This window comes from Empidonax traillii, unplaced genomic scaffold, assembly GCF_003031625.1.
Source record: "Empidonax traillii isolate 1590-97213 ecotype Southwest subspecies unplaced genomic scaffold, ASM303162v1 scaffold791:size383699, whole genome shotgun sequence".
Lineage (NCBI taxonomy): Eukaryota > Metazoa > Chordata > Aves > Passeriformes > Tyrannidae > Empidonax > Empidonax traillii.
Genome location: NW_020955984.1, coordinates 124,313 through 143,937, shown reverse-complemented (window position 1 = coordinate 143,937; position 19,625 = coordinate 124,313).

The following is a 19,625-nucleotide window of genomic DNA, read 5'->3' as shown; positions in this document are numbered from 1 at the left end:
ATGTTTAAAGCTCAATAAATATCAAATAGTAGAAAAAATTAGCAATGACGGGCTAAATGATAATGAATCTGTTGGGAAGGCAAATGTATTATGGAGGCAATTAATTATATAAGCAATATCTGTGTAAATATATATATATACAAAAAGAGAGAGAAAATTTTGCATGTTGATCTGTTGGAAGGGAAAGGTAAGAAAGAAGTAAGATTCAGGAGGATCTTTCAGTATCAAAGTTAAACTCTTATGTTCATGCCTCTAGCCTAGTGATAAGGCCTCATGCACAAAAATATTACAAGGCAGAAATTTACTCCAAAGCTGCTTACTAGAATCTGAACAACCATAATGATGCTGTTAGACATAGTCAATCTCATTTGTGTCGTATGACAGCATGGTTCACAGAGAACACAGATAACATTTTGCTGTGTTGAGGTGGGATTTTCCTTTCTGTTTGTTCTGTCTGTAATAGTGTTAGAGAACCTAGGAAATGTACTTTTCATGACAATAAAAAAGACATGACAATAAAAAGAAGAGGTACACAATATAGCCTTACTCCTTTTACAGATAACAAATGCCCCTATTTTGCCATCCTTCTCATGTAGTAATGTAAAGTATCAGTGATGAGAAAAACCTCTTACAGTACACTAGTATTCATTAAATTCAAGATGCTTGATGGAATGCTGTCCCTCTAATAAAAAATTTGCTGTGAACTTAGGGTTTTTCTGCAAAGCCCCTTCATATGTATTGCCTGGATAAAAATTGTGAATGTTCAAAGTCAGTAGGGTATTGACTTATTCTGAGGCAATTTAAATCTGGGAAAACATTGTCTTTGCAAACAAACCATTATGCTACCAAAAAAAAAAAAAAAAAAAAAAAAAAAAAAAAAAAAAAAAAAAAAAAAAAAAAAAAAAAAAAAAAAAAAAAAAGCAAACACTCATGGGTTTATGTTTATTGTTTTATTTGTGGAGAAGAAAACACTTTGCGTTGGAATCTTGGAATACAAACCAAACTAATCTTTTCTACGTAAAAATGCTAGGAGAATATTTAAAGTGCTTAGAAGGTGAGAAATCACCTCTTAATGGACTTTACTTTAGTACTTACCAAGGGTCACACAATTATTGCAACTGGGAAGGCTGCAAACATACTGTCATGAACCAAAAAAGGTATTCCCAAGTTGAGAGGTTGTAGTTCTGCTAGAAGGCAGAGCATCACTTCTAAGGCTCCAAGCATGAAGGAGCCAGCAGTGTGCAACAGTAGTTTGTTTTTCCACTGATGAGAAATGCGAAAAGGCAATAGATGGGAGAGCATAGCATAACACACTGGTACTGTGGAGGAAATAAAGCAGAGATGAAAAAAAGGGGAGGAGTGTGTAACAAAACAACTAGAACAAAGATGTGAGCTTTTGAAGGACTTAGTGAAATCTAATCAATAGCAACAGATGCGCTCAGATGTGTCGAAAATATAAAACATCAGCAAAGTCTAGGATCAGTGTTCTTTCGTATCTGCTGCTAAACCATAAATTGTCTCTATTTACTCAACCAGTGCTTAGAATTATGGAAAAAAAATTGCTAAACTTTTTGATTGAGCTTATGTTTGATTGATAGCTGAAAGTTTGGGTGATGTTTTTAACTGAGTTGTTCTTTTTCTGTCTCTCCCACATTTGGGATCTGATTGAAGTCTCTGAGGGGTAGAAAATTTGATGTGAATTAATTTTAAAGGAGACTAAGCCATCTACAGTGTCCTAGAACAGTGTTTCCGTATTTCTTTATGTGGGTCTTGTCATCCCAGCTTAAAGCCAGCACTTCCTTTACTTCAGCTGTGTGGTCTAGTAAGCATTCTTTGCCTGTTCCGGATGCACTTGGGAATTATGGCTGACTGAGCATGCTCTCAGCCAAAGAGAGAGAGCTTTCATTCAGAATAAACGTTTACTTCATGTTTTATTTGTCATTCTTAACTCACTACTGCATTATTTAGTGGAATGAAAACAGAGACATAAAATATGTGGAAAGTGGCCTTATTTCCTCAGTTTTGAGCAAAGCCGTTGGGGTTTTTTTTTGGTTTAGTGGCAGAAATCTTATTCTTGGCTGTGAATTCAAGTCAAGTGAACCTTGACTTGTATAAGGCGATTGGCATGGTCCAGCATAATAGGCTTGTCACTGAATGGGGGAGATATGGACAGACTATTATATGGATAAGGTATTGTGTGGGTGGCCACATCCAACAAATTGTGGTCAGTGGCTCAAGGAGATCAGTACAAGTGTCTCTTAGGGGTCCATGAACCTGAACTGTTCCGTACCTTTATTAATGACACAGGCAGTGGGATTGAGCATGCCCTCAACAAGTTCATGGATAATACCAACTTGAGTGGTGCAGCTCAGCTGCTTGAGGGATGGATTGCAACCAGAGGGACCTTGACAGGCTTCAGGTGTGAGGCCATGTGAACCTCATGAAGCTCAACAAGGCCAAGTGCAAGGGCTAAACCTGGGTCAGGGCAATATCCCCAGTGTCGGTACAGACAGCACTAATAAATGGATGGAGACCAACCCTGCAGAAGACTTGGTGGATGAAAAATGGAGTATGAGCTGCCAATGTGTGCTTGCAGCCCAGGAAGTCAACTGAAATGTGGTCTGCATCAAAAGCAGCGTGGCCAGCAGGTTCCCTCCCTCTACTCTATTCTTGTGAGACCCCACCTGGAGCACCACGTCCAGCACTCATTTGAAATCAGTGGATTTACATAAAAGCTGGGAAATGGTGCTGCAGATCTGTTTCATGTATTCCAAGGAAAGGAAAAAAAATACTTTACATAGTGGCATGCACAGAGGTGTGATGGAGAGGTAGAGGTAGAGTTTCAAAGTAACAGGTCAGTTCAATAAATTTTACTGAAATTCCTTCTGAATTTTTGTATTCCTGTATGGGTTCATTTTTGTTTGCACAACAATAGTCTTACTGCTGTGAATGTTATCTCAGGAGATAGTGTGCTACTCTAGGAAGAAAAACAATATTGCAAGGAAACATTGCAGTGACTGTTATATTCAGGGAAGTCATAATGTGGTTTTTTTTTTATTTGGGAAAATAGATTCACCTGACCTAATTCACCTAAGTGTAAAAAAGGATGTTAGAGAGGAAATGTGCAATAATGTTTGAACCACAGGAAAGTACACATTTATTCACTGTACCTCTGTTTCCCCCCAGCGTTCTACAGGCTTGCAATTACTTATGTTTCATAGCAGAAAAAAATCATAAATTTATGGCTAAGCACACATGATTTTCATAAAATGAGTAATCCATTTTAAGTTAATGGAACTGCTCTTTAACAGGGGAAGAAAAGCTATGCCAAAAAAAGTGTATTTTTGAAAGATCATATGAAGACATCAATACTTGTTGCATACTAATGGCTCTCAGAGGATCATCAGTCTCGAAACAAATGCTAAAGACAAAACAAACAATTGCTTCAAAACTGTTTTTTCCTGTCAATAATATTCCCTCATTTTCTATAAAAAGTATTCTGCTGGCTTAAATGAGGTTTTTGGCTTTATTAAACCTTAAAGGTTAAGGTGTAAGATATGTTTGCTTCTTTGTAGTAATAACTTAGAGATGGAAAAAATGAAACAACCTTTGCCTGATATGGCCTACATACTTGTGAAATGGAATTATCTTAATCACTTTAATTTTTCTCAGTTCAATTTTTTTTTTCTGAATTCTAGAAAAATATTGGTGGCTTTTAATGAAATGTTTTCTTTACCTTGATTGAAATTTGTAGTATTGGAAATTCCATCTTCGTTTGAGGAAGTTTCAGTAGAAACTTGGGTGAGTTAAACACTCATGCCTGTCTAGATTTTGATATCTATGTGTCTTTCTTTCAGCAATAATATCACTGTCTTTATGAATGGAGACCTGACTAAAATCACAAAAAGAAGAAAAATAGTATAAAGTTCATGCAGAAATGGAGGGTGATCTTGAAAAATAACAGTCATGACGTAGTTCTGCAAAACTGTTGAGTCTGAACCTGAAGTGTATTTCTAGTGTCAGAAATTATAATAAAATACATTCTTAACATGTACTTGGACAGAGTTCTTCTTGATTGCCTTGTGAGTTTTTGCTTCTTTCTCTGTTCACAATTATATCCTTCCTGAATTTCTGTTGAGTCCTTCAAATATGTGCATACATAGGGTTTGTCAAATAAATGGCTATGACAAAATTCTCAAGAAAAATATGCATACATTGTACCAGTACAAATATTTTTCTTTAATGGTGAGAAAATTAATAGTCTTACATAAAAGAACAGCAACAAAACTAATGACTGAACTCCAAATAATTTTGCTGTGACTTTAAAAAAACAACAAAAAAGGAACAACATAATATTGATCTTTCATTGTATACTTTCAAAATCTTTATGATTTAATCTCAAGCAAACTTGATTATGCTTCTTTCTACCACTTGGATATTACCTTTGTAATATCTCTCCCCCACACCCTTCAATGTGATTATATACAGACTTAGTGTTTGCTTTTAAAACAATAAAAAGGCATATTAAGTATAACACCCTATTTTGATTTTTAATTTTTTTTTCCTAGGAATTTTCAGTTAAAAACTCCTCAACAAATCAAAGGTGAGACTTTTAGACCAAAAATTTTTAGCTTTTTCCAATGAAGAAACTGAAGTAGTCCCATTTTCACAATCACAGAATTTCAATACAGCACAGAGAAGAAGAAAATGTGACAGTGCTTAAAAGTATATGTTTAAATGCTCAGATAAAATCTGAGAACTAATTTAGTTCAATGTCACTGCAGAAAATTGACTTTTTGCATGTAGTCTATGAATGGAAAATCAATTTACTAATTGTACAGCTCCAATTAACTTTCCTGTAAGCATCTTTTCATATATACATTAGCTGTCTAAAGAGTAGTTGAAGATAGGAATTTTTTTAACTGCTTTTCAGTGTTTTCTTGCTGGCTTCTGAGGAGCAGAGTTAGGAAAAAACATAATTCAGGAATTTAGGAAAACACTGTTGCAGGCCTTGAGCTGACAAAGGTGTATGTTTGCATTTAATTCTCTGCATGTGGGGAGCTCTGTTACACTACAAATCCTGTTTAAGTGTAGAAAGCTAATCACAGTCCTTAGACCTTGTTTTCCCACTGAGGTTAAATTCTGCTTTTTTTCTCTGCTCACTCAGGTTTTGTTAGCTTTGAAATATTTTAGATTAAGCTTTGCCTCAGGCATGTGGTAAGCAAGGTGATTTACCTTCCTTTATTTGTCATTGAAGCAGCGGAGGGAAATAATGTATGATCTAGAAGCTATCTTGCTGCTTAATAGCTTGGCAAGATTATGCAATATGTAAACCAGGCAAAATCAGACAAGTTTTTCCAAGCTGCTATATGTGTACTTATTTACTTTTTCTTGACTCTATTCAGGAATTCAAACCTCTAAAATGTCTTTATCCTATGCTTGTTTCCAAGGTGTAGAGTGATGAGTTTCAAGTAAAATTAGTTCCCTGAGTCGGTTGCAGCATATCCGTTCATAGTGCCAGTGCTTAGCTCTTAGAACTTCTTTGGTCTTGAGAAACCTCTTGACTACCTTCCTTTTTGACTCCTTCATCTAGGGTTTCATTTTTAAAACAAAAATGAAATAATCTGTATCCAGTGATCAATTCTCAATCTCTTACTGATTTTCCTAGAGATAAATTCTGCCTATTAGAAAACAAACTTCTGACATAAAAAGAGATTAGATCTTCCTTTACTTCTTTACCATCTGAGTTTTAATGTGATAACGAGACAGGGTGTCTGATGGGATTTTTTGGATCCAGGTAAGCTACACTTTTGTTAGGTCAAATTCATTATAATTTAGTTTCACCTTGAGGTTTGAGTGTCCTCCAATATTTTCCAGTAAAGAAACTTAGGACATCTCCACTCTCCACCCTGTGAGATCAAGTGTAGAAAGCCTTACTGTATGACTACAGGTTTGATGGGAGCTGCTGAATTGTTTCCATGACTTTCCCACACAACAGCCTCTGCTCTTATTTCCTTCTGACATCTCAAAGTATATAATGTTCGCGAACGAAGATCCCCATCTCAAAGTATACTTAAAGTGGCAGCAAAAATTGATTCTCTAGTGATTTGAAAATAAACTCTATTCATATTGGAGACTCTTCCTTTGAATTATTCTGTCATGAAATGTTTTATCTCTTTTTGTTGAAAAACTGACTATGACTCAGGTTTGTTTAATGGAAGTGCTCTGATAAAGGCAATTATGTTGCACAGGACATACAGAAGCCTCTAGATACAATTGTGTGATGAAGCATTTTCAGAGACAGGGTGCCATAAGTCTGTGCTACTGTATAGCAACTTGCGGGGAAATGTTTCAGCAAATAAAGACATTTTCTCACTGGTTGTTGAAGTCCCACAGCCTGAAAATGATGAAATGCTCCATTATTTTCCGTAATGTCAAAATGAAGGAAAACGAAGCAAGATTAGCAACCTGGGGGAAAAAAAAAATTGAGAAAGATGTGAATACTAGTTTTCTTCATCAGTGGCTGAAACAGTGCTGGGTATATGGATGATAAAGAGGAAAGCAGTTTTTATACATGGTGTGTGCTTGATGCAAATGGTCTTCCGGAGGAACAGTGTAATTTCTGAACATTGTAAACAGTGTGTGGAGAAACTGAACTGGGAGGTGAATAGTTGCCTCCCAGCCATCCTACAGTTCCTAACAATTGTTTTCTTTTTAACATCCTATTTCCCATAAATCTTTCCACTCTCTTATACATATAAGTATCAAATTGGTAGCTTACATTGAATAAAAGTAACCTCAGCATGGATTCAACCTTGTTAATTTTAGTTTCTTATGCTTGTGATTTTTACTTAATATTAAGTGACCAAGTTATAATTTACTGAATATTTCATATATCAGCTATCCTCTGAGTCTGTCCTCTTGATATTTTAATTAAGAAATTATCATAATTCATTAGCAGAATAGCCAAGATGTTGCTTGCAATCCTTTAGAATCTTAAGAAGTCCCTGTCAGTTTGTGGGAGCCAGATATCAGACAAGCTTTGTTTTATGAAAACCTGGAAGGTTAAGTAATAAATGTGATCAGAACACTTTCTCTGGAAAATTATATTTTACTGAAATATCACATGTTTTTAGAGTCATTCAAGCTGGAAGGTACGTCAGGATGTCCCTCGAGAACCCATGCTTCAAGAAGGGCCAGCTGTGAGGTTGGACCAGGTTGCTTGGGATTTGCCCAGATGGGGCTTGAAGCCCTTTTGACTTGAGGATTGGAGCCTGCTGAACCTGGGCAACCTGTCCCTCTGCTTGCTCTCTGCTCTGCCTGTTGTCACAGGGAAAGGTTTCAGTACCCAGCCCGAACCCCTCTCATTTCAGTTCTTGCCTTGCCACACACAGCTCTAAAAAGCCCATCTCCCCCCTCTTCATCCCCTCCCAGTAGGCACTGGGGTGTCTGTGAGGTCTCCTCAAAGTCGTCTCTGCCTCAGGCTAGACAAGCTTTACTGTCCCAGGCTCAGTTCACTGGACACCCTCATGCCCTGAGAGCTGTGGGGATGAACTCACTTCAGGTTATTGGATCTTTCCTGCATTGGAGGGCACTAAACCAGCCATGGCATCCAGATGTGGCCTAATGATGAGTGCTGGGCTTGAGTGTCTGCCCTGAGCTCCTGGCAGTGCTCCTGCTGACACAGCCCTGGATGACGCTGGTCAGGGTTCACTGCTGGCTCCTGCCCAGCTCCCAGGGCGCCAGTGTCAAAAGCCAGGCTCAAGTATAGGTAAAAGATATCCATGGCCCTCTTTATTCGCAATTTAAAATTTCAGTTTAAAAAATAAACACCCCTCAACAAAACCCCCAAATGAGATCCCTGTATAATAGATCCAAGGAAATTACGAAGTGGCTTTGGTTGCCTGTGTTAAAGAGTGAGATTTAGAAAAGAGTAATTGTATCGTGGTGGTTAACTCAGGAAAAAGGCAGCGCTTTTCAACACAAATTACCATCATGAAAGGAATACAAGTTTTATTGTCATTTAAGTTGTTTGGATTGGTGTATCTCTTTGAAGACCTAGCGCATATTCCCTGGAAAAGGGTCAATGCTTTTCATTTGTAATCTTTTAAAATGAAAAAATATTAAGAAAATAATTTTAGAGATTTTAGATGAAAAAATTACATGCACACCTGTGTAGATGCATACAGAAGCTTTGGGTGTTTTAGTTAAAGCTTGGACTGCATGCTTTAGAAAATCTTGCAAATTGACAATAAAATTTTGGGTAAGTCATTCCTTAAATACATTACCTTGATAGGAAAATGGTGATATTTTGAACAAAAGCTGTTTAAAAGTAATTTTTGGGATGCCTTTCCGTGCAGGATTTAAAACTGCATAAAAATCTCACATTTGAAAAGAGCAAACAAAATTAGCTGAACTGCACAGTTCCATTACTTTTTTGATATGTAAAATAGTTCTGCAAATTTATTTTACCTCATTATCTCTTCAATTTGTCATAATTATGCAAACACATTTTTATTAGTGCATACTTAATATTGTGAAACATTTTATGGAATGCTATAAGGTTTTCACAGTCTTTTCAAACAAAAAATAAGTTAGATAAAGGGCCATTCTGCATAGAATACAATCACTTAACAAATCTTTAGTGGCCTATGTTTCTAAATTACCTCCTACAGACCAGTTACTGTCCACTTGACATGGTGCTGGTGGAAAAGGGCTAAATCATTCAGACAAACCCATCTGCCCTGCCCTACACACACACATATGCATGCCTTAGTGAAAAACGTGGGAGATGCTCTGTTAAGTACCTTTTAGACTTCAGATTGCCTGCAAATTGAGCTGTAGAAGTGCAAATGAAGTGATTTAAAATATCAAGTGATTTATTAAGAAATTGATCTGTACATGAAGCCTGGCCTTTTATCTTTTCTACTCTTTCTTTGAATTGAGACCTTGTGTTAGATAAAAGCATCAGAATTCTATTAGACTCATAATAGGCTTCCATCAATCTGATCTGAAATAAAGCCAGTCTGTGCTAGCAAAGCAGATGACACAGGTAATTTCCCCTATTTCCTTAAAAAATAATAAATCGAAAACAAAACCAAACAAACAAAACCAACAAACCCCCTAAATATCTTTTGCATATTTTTGGAACAGAGCTTTTTCCTTTAGAACCATTTTTAGAGTGCGTAAGAAATGTGTATGAACTGTCTGGCCAGAAGATGTAGTCTCTTGTCTTTCAAGTCCAGCTTTTCCCACAAAATAGTATGTCAACACTATGACTATCTTCAGATATAAGGGTGTTCTGTTACAGATTCTTGTCTGTAGAGAAATGCACCTTGTCCTCAGCTGCCTTGCAAGATGGGAAACTCCATAATAATTAATGGCATGGGCTAGAGCCGAGAACGTAAACATTGCTTTTCAGGAAAAACAGGTCAGCCATTCTTAGGTTATACATGTTCACAGCCAGTTCCCTCTTTTCCTTTCCCTGTTCTTTTACACCTCTGTCAGCTTTGGATAATCTGGCCAATGTAGATTCATGAAGTACTGCTGTGCAGGAGGCCATGAAGGTAATATCTTGCTATTGTTCTGCTTGTTATACCTGAGCATATTGGATGTATAACTGATCTTTTCATGCAGGAAGAGAAAAAGTATCTTGATGACTTTCATCTTTCCTCAGAACATATTACTACCTCAGTTATCTTTTTAATGTATATGCATGCATGTATACAATGTACTACAGTATAAGTAAGCACTTCAAAATATTTTATCTAACACCTGGTAGGAAATTATGTTTATTGGTGGGAAGGAGAAGGACAGGAGACAAAGGGAAATGCGAAGGTATTTTGGCTCGCCTGCAGAGTCAATGGAAACATTAAGAACTGTGAGAAACAAGAACAAGTTCTCAAGAAACAGTATAGTCAGAATCATAGAATCATTAAAGTTGGAAAAGACCTCCAAGGTCCTCAAGTCCAACCTTTGACCAAATACCACCATGCCAACTAAACCACAGCACTAAATGCCATGTCCACTCATTTCTTGAGCACTTCTAGAGATGCTGACTCCACCACCTCCCTGAGCTGCTGATATTTGGTAGGTGAGAACCACTAAATAACGAAAAGTTACCATGAACCTCTACACACTTTATAGAAATAAGCATGCATACCTCATATTCCTTTCACGCCTTAAACTTTCTTAGCAAGTTTTTTCTTTTACTGTGGAGTTTCATGATCTTAATCTATCACATAAAGTTTTAAGAAATAGCTTTGCTTTTTACACAAAATTGCTTCCAACTTCCTGCAACAAAAAAATACAGGTTTTACTGGCTAACCAAGCCTGACTGTACTTAGGATAAACTCTGAAAAAAGAAAGAAATAATAGTAAATAACTTGAAATTTACTGTCATCACACAAAGTCTTGAACTTCATTATAAGATTTTCTTACAAGTGTCATAGTAAGTATTATAATAATAAAAAAAAGGGAGCCTAAATATTTTCTTTCATGTTGATTAGACAGCAGCTGACAAATTATTGTAATGGAATCAAGCTAGTACCATACTTGGTCTCTCAAGGTCCTCATTTCCTTTCATATCTTCTCTAACTCACTCTTTAAATCCCATATGCCATAGGAAATATTCATATATTCACTATATAATTAGAAAATTTCAGACCTCTTTTGGTTGTATAAAGCATAGTAATTAGCTTAGTAAAGGATATTTCTTTTCTGCTGTTTTGTTTGTTTTCTTTATGTGCTGCCTGAGTTTTAGTGAAAAGCCCCAATGTGCTTTGAAAAATTACAGACCCTTTTATTTCAAAAATGTTTAGAAATGGGGAAAAAGACGTGCACATGTGTGTACAAAAGAAAGAACTACTATGAAACTTTGAAGGATTGCTAGAAGATTTTATTAATATTTCTGAACTTACTTTGTCTTGTCCTATTCTTGTTATTTCCTTTACAGATCACCTATCTTTTTGATAGCAATCCAATTGAAAAATTCTGAAAGGTGAGACTATGTGGAGTGTTCACCTCTGTATGTTTATCAACGTACTAAATATAAAAAACTTTTTGCAAATGATTTCATGATCTTTTTTTTTTTTTTTTTTTTTTTGCAAGCCCTTGTTAGGAGGTCAAATGCAAAAGTTGAGAGAAGTTTCCGTTACCAACTTTCATCACATTGCAGACAAGTGGTTTCAGTGCCATTCAGTAGTGACTCCTCCACAAAAAAAAAAAAAAAAGCAAACCAGATTACTTTACTAAGACTCTGTGCAATTTAACAATAACCAGGGGATGGTGGGAAATGCAAAGATTAGGGAGTATCATTTTGCTTTAGAGTTGGGATATCACATTTCAGATTTATAATACGAGCACATGTGCTCTATGCTGATGAGTATTTGAGGTCTTTATACAAATATATGCAAATACACTTAGTTGTTTTTGTATTTATAGTGTAGATCAAAAATAAGAATTTTTTAATTGAGTGAAGACATCTTTTTTTGAGTTATATTACTGAGAAACCTACAAACTGAATCACTAGAAATCATTGGCTTGAAAAGAAACTGGAATAAGTAACTACTAATGAATGTCTGGAGTGTGACCAATAATCCAGTGTTTTCAGTATCTGTCTTAACCAGCTCCTTTGTTTCTAGAAAAATAATTCTATTAGATTCAGGTAGTAAAACAGAGTATTGAGTATTTAAATATTGAAAGCAAGCCTTTTCTGGCTAACTGAACATAATATCCAAAAGAGAGAAAAAAATCCAACAGGTGTTTTTGTCAATGGTAAATATAGTACTACCTGTTAAGAAGATTTAATTTATCCAATGAAGAGATGTGTATTTATATTCAATAATTCTTACCAGTGATCCAGGCAAAATTGAGCTCTATTAAAATATAAAATGTAGCTCACTGTTGTTGCTGTGGCTTGGCAGACCCAGATTTTTGTGAAATTGATAATGTGGAGTTTTTTGGAAAGTATATTGGAGCTGTGCTGAGGCAAAAGATGATCAGTCAGTAAGTTGAAAAAATACCCCAAACATAAAGATGTAACAAATTTTTTCATTCTTCCCACCATTTCAATTCCTCACATAGATTATTTTCATGTCTACTTAAAACATGAGCAGCATTCTTTTTAAAAGGTTTTTTATCTCTTGATAAGCCTCTGCCCAACCACTCTTCTATAGTGGATAAGTTCCTTATGGTGAGAAGACTTTTTCTTTTAGTCTGGCAAGTATAGTCTCAGGCTTCATACATCTGTATTGCTGCTTCTTCTATCAGCTGTATTATTGTTTTATAATTTATAATTTAGAGACACTCCATCAAAAGCTTTCAATTTTTGCCGTTTTGGTGAGATTTAAGGTGTTTGTGTATTTTGATTCAGAATAAGTTAGTAGCATTGCCATCTTTTGCTTAAGAATTTAGTTCCTTGTCCAGTCTAAAACATGCTTAGATGTCTTGGTGGTAAGGTTGGAACAAACGTCTACTGGCTACAAGTCAGCTTCCATTCCATGTGAAAACCTCTGGAATGGTAAACCTGGACAGGTCATCTTTATTAATGCCTTTACTTTTGTAGGCACGATGTTTCAATTCTGTGCTATGTTCTGGATATGTAAAAAATGTGACTGAACCATTTTTAAAATTCCTCTAAACTCCTCTTTGTTTGCTAACATTTTTATAGGCAGAGGGACATCTTTTCTTTCTTAGCACGTACTTAATTGAGTATAAATAAACCATGGATGGCCTCACTTCCTATCTGTAAATGCATACTGAAGACCAAATGCAAAAGATATATTTTGGTAATACAGGAAACATAAATGCTGTGAAATTAATTTTAGAAGTTCATTTTCAATAACCTGTGTTTCATAAGTCTATAATAATTATCTAAGTAATGTCCCTGGTTATTCGGTGATTAACACATTTTAATGATGAAAAGATTCATTCATTAAAAAGAAATGTGTGTTTTTCCTTATGGCATGGTTCTTCTTCCTTCCTTGGTTAGAATGGATAAAAAGAGTAACAAAATTTAGAAAAGTATTGCACTGTTTAGCAGAGCAGACAAATGTTCATGGTCTTCCACTAACTGCTTCTCTCCTTTCACATCTCTTTTACAATTAAAGGAAAAAAATTCTGTCTTTGTTCTGTCTCAACATACTAAAGTACTATGTGGCCTTAGCTGTGCTCCCAGTCTGCAACTCTGTGTTTGGAGCAAATGCAGAGCTTTCCTACCTCAATGGGTTCTGGGGAAGTTTCCTACGAAATTGAGAGTGGAGTGTGGGATCTATGCCATTTATTCCATCACAGGTGACTGTGACACAGAGAGCTTGAACAGCAAATTACAGCTTAATGAGTCAGCTCACAGGTACCACTACGTGATTTTTGTCCACCAGAGTATTTTGCCTAGAGGATCCCAATCTTAGCTCTGGAAAGAGAAGGTTCAAGTGGATCTGAATCTGTTTCCTTATTAGTCTGAACTTTTAAAAGCTGAGAGTTTTACAGTTTTACAGTCTCTTCTTATTCTTATTTTTGAAATACTAGATCAAAATCATTTGCTAGTTCCAGGAACATGCTCCAACAAGCTTCTGCTAAGAACCATCTTCTAATTCAGGTACTAAAGCTATTTGGACCTTGTGCCCTCAGGCTTCTGACTAAATGTAAAACTGAAAAACTAAATCCCTTTGATTTGAAATTAGAGTTTCATAAGCAACTGTCCACCCCCAAAAAATAAACTAAACTATTGAAGTTTTATTCATTAACAGAAATATCAATATTCATCATAATACCTGTCTTAAATCATTTATTCAATAGCATTGTAACTCCCAACCGTGTTAATGCATTACTGAAGTTAACATACTAATTTTTACCTGGCCTTCAGCTTCTAAATAATCTCCTTGCTCTTCTTTTACGTATCAAAATGAAGATGAGCTCTCATTTTTCTTAAGCTGCAGCAAAGATTACCCAATTTATGACAGCAAAAGTTATCTGTCTCATTAACTAAAAGGTGTCTTAATTTTTTTATAGACTCCATATCGTCAAACTCAGAAATATTTTTTTTAAAGAGTTCTTGTTAAAAAATGTATATGTGTTTCTACCTGAATTGTTAAATAAGTTCACAGTTAACGCTAAGTAGATAATCAGTTCTTAATTCAGTAGCTAAAATAAAATTAAGGAAAATATGGAATTTCTTGACCTGGAATCTTTTTTTCCTAAGATTTAGTTATAAAAGAGCTACTACATTTTCAACAAAACTGTATAACAAAAAATGCATAAAAATTGCTTCATTTCATTTTAATGCCTCTTGAAATATTTTTGCAAGATAAAAAAGATCTGATTGAAAATTTAAAAAGCTTTATTTTGGTAGTTCTGAAAGGAAAAATTTAGTGGAAATGAAATTCAATGTTTCCTTTTGGAAAAAGCTACCATGAAATTGTTCTAACGTTTTCAGAAATTCTTCTAACTCCTCCTTTGTATGGCTGAATCATCTGCAGTTGTTATTGGGAATTAATGCTAAAAATGTTTAAAATCATCTGATATCACTCTTTTGGCGCAGCCACTTTAGGTCCAGAGAAATCTTTGTATGCCTGAGTCGTTCATTGTGTTTCTACTGTACAACACCCTACTTTCATTAAATTGTTTTCCTAAAATCTTAGAAAAAAGTTATATAGACAAGAAAGCTGTGGGATTCACCTCTGCTGTTAGATGAACCATGGCAGAGATAATTCTTCTTCCGGGAAATTGGACTTACCCTGTGCCATGTATTTTTTTACAAAAATCCATCAGCTTCTCAATACGTACATGAAAGTGTTATTTCAGACTTAGATGTTTCTGAAAATATATTTGGAAAGTAGGATTATTTGCTTATTATACTTAAGGCACAGTGACTACTGCCTTCTCATCCACTAACAGACACATTTTTATTCTTTCCACAGTGAGAAATGAGAGCAGGCTAAGATATATCCAAGTCAGTTGAAGGCATTTATTTGAAATAATTTTGACGATGTATGAAGTGGAAAAAATGGGGATGCAAAGGAGTCAGCATAGTTCATATAAATACAACTCGGTGAATTAAAAACTTATTTTCTTGTCTTCCTTGTTGCTTTTTGAAATCTAACTACCTTCCTACATATTTCTGATGCCTCTGACTGGATTTTGAACTGGGTTATGTGTTCATTTCATGAAGGGAAGATAGAATAGTCGGTGCAATTGCCAGCGCAACTGCCTCTGTTTGTCTGTCTCCTTTCACTAAAGAGCATGAGCTGTCGGATGTAGGCATAAGCTGCTTGTTATCTGAGTTCAGCAGCAGGTCATTTCTTTTCTCAATAGGTTTCACTATAGTCAGAATCAGCTACCACAGTTTTTTTCATTTCCTTTCCCCAGACGAGGAAGCAAAGAAATCTAAAAGCACAATTAAGGTTTAACAAGGGGAGCGGTTCTGCAAAATGGCATGCTGGCCAATGTTTGTACCACACTGTGGAAATATTCTCCACAGAAGTTCAGCTTTTTGGCAACAGTAGTGATGTATGCATATTTGAAAGTATTACATGGCTATTTCAAACCTTCTTGACATAGTTCAAAACAAGTTAAAACCCACTGACGATAACTTTGAGGGTTACACCATCTTATCTACTACAGAAAGCTCTAATTTACCCATATTTATTATCCTAAGCCACTTCCTCATGAAGGTATACTTACTAATTTTATGTATATATATGTAAGATATATATTATATACATCAAACATATAATGTCATATTTGTAGTCTATGCATATTTATATACATGTATTTAAAAATATTCATTTTTATTCATGTCCATATTTTAGGAAGGAAACTACCTTTCTCTGATATTTTTTGTGAGCTTGCATCATGGAACTCACTCTTCTCTTCCCCCTATTTATATATGTTTATCACTGTATTTTCTCCCTTTAGTCATAGAAAAGATCATACAACATTTTTGCCATGTCTTCTGACACAAAGTCAAACATAACACTCACTTCACCTTAGATATAAGACACTAGTGACTAAAAGAATTCACTTGTTCTCTTCTTGTTAACTCTCATGTTGATCTTTTAGAAGGTTACCAAAGGTTCCTCCTTTGCTAATATTTAGCCTTCCTCCACATTTTGGTGGGGCTTTATTGGCAGTGTTTTTGTTTTTAATAGCCACATGTCTTTAAAACCTAGGGTGGGAATGATCTCACTGCTGTTGATGGTTCACCTATACTAATTCTATTAAAGCTGCTTTACTGGCTCAGGTCAGTATTTTATATCTCCTTAAGCTTTGTCCTTTTTTTGTCTTCTATTCAGAAGTGCATGAGGAAGGTTTCTACTGTTCTTCTAGAGGTTAATAATGCCATACCTTTCACTGAGAGGGGAAATGGGAGCAAGACCAAGGGTTGCTAAGCAATGGGAACAAGACCAAGGGTACTAACTACCACCTGGTTCTATAACCAATGCAAGCTGTAAACTTCAAGTAGCAATGTCAGCTCATCACAGTCTTGGGAAAACTGGAATTTCTGGCTAATATAGGAAATTAAATAGCATAATGTGGGCTTTTTTCATTAAACTTTAGTAATTGCTAATAAGGAAGTTTACTGCATTTCTTATATGTGTCTAATATGGATATATTTTAATTATCCAAGATGACTTTGGAGTGTGTTTTTTGTTGTTGATTTTCTTAATAGCAAGCCCAGAAAGTAGCATAACATAAAAGAGAAATATTATCTTGCATAAGTGTGGCATATGTACATGTGCTGGTTAATTGCTTTCACAGTAGTTTTTATGGTTTCATGTTTTGGATCTGTGCTGAAAAGAGTGTTGATAACACAGGGATGTTTTAGATGCTGCTAAGCACTACTTGCATAGAGACAAATCCCTTTCTGCTTCTCATTCCACTCCAGTAAGTTGACTGGGAGTGCACAAGAAGTTGGGAGGATACAGTAAATCATTTGGATAAATAAAAGGTGCCTCACTAATGTCACATATCTTATGATAAGAATAAATCTTTTTTTATTTCTGGTATTGAATTAGAACTAGACTGAGGTAGAAATATTTTCTAAAGTTTATGGGGCCGTAGTTTATAAATTTATGGCTTGGATACATTTTTATGGCCATTAATTACAGTCAGCTCTAATAACCTTTATTCCTATTGATGGGATCTTTGCCTTAGGGGTGACTACTCAACTGAGACGTGATTAAATGCATATAATATAATTTAAAATGGTCAAAAAACTTTTAAAATCCAGGGGGAAAAAAGCACCAAAATCTATTTGAAGGAAATGAGGTTGCTTGGAGTGGACCGTTAGCTCAACTAATATCGTCAGGATTTTGTCATTCATATCAAAGAAACCTTTGCAGATGCCAGACTAGTTATTCAGGCTTTAGGTTTGCATGGATGGAAAATAGAAGTGGGATGAGTATTTTTTTTGTTTGCCATAACAACTATGTTGCATTGGTATACACTATAATTATATTGCACAAATACATAAAGCTTGTTTAGGAATGGGTACTGACCCATAAATTTGAGGGCTGGCTGCAATATAATCAGTTCCATGAGCTGATAAGAAAAATTAGTTTTGGGGATATTCCTTGTGACAATAGAAAAAAAATAAAACCCAATCCTTCAAATGTGTATTCATGTGTCCTATTTCTTTCTCTTAATGTAAGACGTGGTATTTGTATAATACATTGAAATCAATTTTCTATTGCTGTACCATTACTCTTTAAAAGTTTCATTTTATGACTTTTTATGAAACAGTTTTGATATTAGTCTGTCTATTTGGTATTTGATCATGACAGAGTGTGAACAGCCTTGAAAAAGTGATTCCCTTGGCCCTCTGTGCTCATTAAAAACAGAGAACCCCACAAGGGCAGTGAAGAGGTCCACAAAGACTGTTACATACTGGAATATGTGGCTTTCACAGGCTAATAGAATACTGGGAGTTCATCAGTTTATCAGAATTAACCAATATTCATAGACCAATATTTTCTCTAGAATGACTATCTTTACTCATTTAGAAACACAGAGAAGGGAAGATAGAAAGTTATCATCACTAGAGCTTTTACATAGCAACTGTCATAAAAAATATAGGAGAAGAGACACTGAGGTTCAAATAAGATATTTTTGTCTTTTCTTTCTTTTGATGGCCAGTGATAGTTATTTAATGCTCATGTTGCCATAATAAAAACATAATGACTTCCTCAAAAATTAAACAGGCTCCTCAGATCTTCTGGTCGAATACACATGTAAAAACAACATTAATCTTAGTATCTGCTCAGATTGAATCAAACTTCTGCTGTAGCTTCAACCCAACAGAAACATTTCCTGCAGCAAATCCAAAACATTAAAACAAGTTCAGCTTGCTGACAAGATGAGTAATATTGTTGTCTTTCAGACTAAGAGCTACTGCACAACTTTAATCTGAAGAAATATATTCTTACAAAAAAAAATACAAAGAAACACAAAACAAAACAAAACCACACAAAACCAAACAACCAACCAAAAACCCACCTAAAACTCTATTTATTTTGCCAGATCATCAAACTCTATGAGCAGATACTTCAGACCATAGCATTGCTGTAGAAGTGGTGGTTAGGCACACAGGAAAGAAAATAATATCGTGTCCTGAACATCAGATAAACTGTTATGTAATAATGAAACTGTTTAAAAATAAATAAATAAATAAATAAATAAATAATATAACAAGGTCTCACTGTCATTATGAATGGGTGTTCGGATGTGAACATAATGACTGTTGTTTAAAAGGAATTTGTATGTTTTCTTAAGGCATGGAAGTGCAGGTAAACTTACGTTGCTATTCATGACCATCAATGGGATTTACAAATTAACAACATCTTGGCTGGCGGGAATTTAAGGCTAGAGTTATCCTTTTCTCTCATTTGTAATAGCATCCATGGAGATGGCACCATATGCAATAAAGAAGGCACAATAAAGAAGGCAGACTACAGCTTGAGCTTTTATTTCTTGTTAGCCAATAGAAAAATGACAAACTGATCTGGCATATAGACCATTTATAATTATAAGGTAGTTAAAAGTAGGGAAATTGTCAGTAATGCAGAGCATTTGGACAAAACCCCTGCAATTTGAGTTAATTATCTCTCCAGAGTTCTTGTTCTGAGCAAAACACATGTGTTTATGTAGTACTATTGTATTAGGGCTTTATTTATACTTGCTTTTTACATAGCCTTATTAAAAATAAAAATAGAGATCCGGAAACAGTATTTGAAAAGTTTATTAAAATAGATCAACTGTCATTAAATAGACATTGGAATGCAAATAATTTTTAACAGTCTGTTTTCAAGTAGCAAGAGCAAAATGCAGAATCACAGAGGGGAGAGTGAGTTGTGTTGTATAATCTTGGCTGCATTCTAAAGCAGTGCAAGGGCATGTAGCTCTTCTGAACCCAGTGGAGCTTTACCTCCTCTATGCAGCTAAGTTTCTGGATAATTATGATTTAAATCAGTACTGCTGTTTCATGGTGTTTTGGCTTTTTCCCCCACTCTTTTAAGAGCTGTCTTGTTTCTAACACTGTGGAAAGCACTGGAACTTTGTGTATTTCATTAATGTGCTTTTTCAACATAGATACTACAGATTTCTTCAGAAAATGTAATCAAATTTTA